Below are 2,607 nucleotides of genomic sequence, written 5' to 3'. Positions count from 1 at the left end.
GGACTTAGAATTGGTGATGGCCCTGAATTTAGACTTCTCACTGCCTAAACTGTGAGAAAATGTCTGCTTGTGAAAGACATCCACTTGTGGTATTTTTGTTATAGCAGCACTACATAATTCACATGTTCTCTCTGACCATCTGCGTTCAATACTCCTAGCCCAGTCCCCATCTCCTTCCCTGTGGGATCTACTACCTTCTATTTAAGAGGAAGTACTTCCTTTCTTCCATTCCTGCTTGAATCTCCCCAGCTGCTTCATCTCAGGCGTGACAGACTTTTTGAATGACTGCAGAGTGGAGAAGTGGGCTCTGGTCAAGAAGCCGTGGGTGAACTGAATCTGGCTCAGTTTTTCCCAAACAAGAATTGATTGATTTCCTCATGGACTGATTGAAAGATGAGTTTGTAGAACTTGATTTATTAAGAAATAAGTACAAAACCCCAAAGCAAACCCATTCCCTTACAAGCCCATTTTGATTCGTGCTGGTACCATACAGAGCTCCTCTGCAGGGCTTTGGGGTTTGCTTGAGAGTAATCATTACAGGAGCTGCTTGATAAGCCTTTCTCTGTGACGCTGCTGGATGGGATCAGATTGCCAACCTGAAGGTTAAGTGCAAACCCTCTGTGCTACTCAAGGAGAAAGAAACAAATACGTCATTACTTTTATTCAAAGATAGTACAAGTTACCTCGATTGTGATTTTGCCCTCAACATTCTGATGAGGAGGGCATTGACTTGCAAGGATCATGTCACTAGGCACCAGGCTGCTGTCCGCAGCACAGTTGGAAGTTCATCCCCAAGATCCGTACCACGAGAAAAAGATGAAGCTGTCTGTTCCAGTAAATCTTTACAGCCTCAGAAACCCTGCATCTGATTGCTGAGAGTCCCAATGGACTTGATGGCAGTGGGATTGTTGTTGTTATGCTAATTAGCAAGGATACACTAAGGCAGTCTCCATAAATATTTGCTGAATTAACTGTAACTGACTTTCCCTTACAGGATGGAGAATCATGGAAGGTCTTTGAAGATCAGATGTCTATCTTGTGGCAATAGAAGATACAAGTCTTCAAAATAAACGTGCACATCTCAAAATAGAAAGTTCATGCATCCTAATGGAAAAGATCTTGGATGAAAGTGATTTTACACACACACACACAAAGCCTCAACTTTACTGCCAGCAAGTCACTGTCGACTCCTAGCAACCCTATAGGAAGGATAGCAGAGAACTGCCCCAGTGAGGCTTCCAAGGAACGCTTTACAGTGTAGAAGGGACCAGGTGTCAGGCATCAAAGAACAAAGAAAAACCATATAATTGTGTGCCCACCTTCCTGATATGATGGCTGAAGACAAATGTGTGCATAAGCAAATGTGGTGAAGAAAGCTGATGGTACCTGGCTATCAAAAGATATAGTGTGTGGGGTCTTAAAGACAAAGGCTTGAAGATCAGAAGAAACAAAGCCCACATGGAAGAATCACATCAGCCTGTGTGACCACGAGGTGCCAAAGGAATCAGGTGTCAGGCATCAAAGAACAAAAAAATCATATCATTGTGAATAAGAGCAGTGGGAACCCAAAGCCCATCGGTAGGTAATGGGACACCCCCTTACAGAAGGGTCATGAGGAGATGAACCAGTCAGCGTGCAGTGTAGCAACGATGAAAAAACCAACTTTCCTCTAATTCTTAAATGCTTCCTCCCCGCCTACTATCATGACCCCAATTCTACCTTACAAATCCTGCTAGACCAGAGGTTGTACACTGGTACAGATAGGAACCGAAACACAGGGAACCCAGGACAGATAAACCCTTCAGGACCAGTGGTGAGAGTGGTGATACTGGAGGGTGGAGGGAAGGTGGGGTGGAAAGGGGGAAACCGATTATAAAGATCTGCATATAACCTCCTCTCTGGGGGATAGACAACAGAAAAGTGGGTGAAGGGAGACCTCGGAAAGTGTAAGATATGAGAAAATAATAATTTGTAAATTATCAAAGGTTCATGAGGGAGCGGGCAACGGGAAGGGAGGGGGGAAATGAGAAGCTGATACCAAGGACTTCAGTGGAGAGCAAATATTTTGAGAATGATGAGGACAACGAATGTGTAAATGTGCTTGATACAATTTATGTATGTATGGATTGTGATAAGAGTTGTATGAGAGACCCCAATAAAATGGTTAAAAAAAAAAAAAAAAAGCCCCGTCGTTCTCCCGCGGAGCAACAGGTGCTTTCAGACTGCTGATCTTGCAGTTAGCAGCCCACTTTGTAGCCACTTATGCCACCAGGACTACTCAAATTGAAATCACGGTTATAATGCCGCAGCAACTAGCACCCACTATAGTTTTCTGCTAATGGGTTGATGCAGCAGACTCGTGCCGCTCGCGATCTGGTCGCTTTTTACGAGGCGCTCTGGAGGGAGGAGTCTCTCCCGCGGAAGCCCGCAGCGAGGCTCCTTTAAGACAGTCGGGCCCGCTGGCCCCGCCCCTCGTACCTGCGGCGCGGCCGGGCCAGGTGAGCGCGGTGGAACCACATCTCCCAGCGGTCCCCGCAGGGCCCCCGCGCCTGCGCACTGGCGGTGAAGGGCGGCCCGCCGCGGTCCCGCGCGATCCGGCCGCCTGGC

The sequence above is a fragment of the Tenrec ecaudatus genome, chromosome 16, assembly GCF_050624435.1.
Source record: "Tenrec ecaudatus isolate mTenEca1 chromosome 16, mTenEca1.hap1, whole genome shotgun sequence".
In the NCBI taxonomy this organism is placed as follows: Eukaryota; Metazoa; Chordata; class Mammalia; order Afrosoricida; family Tenrecidae; genus Tenrec; species Tenrec ecaudatus.
Note: the sequence above shows the minus strand (reverse complement) of the source record.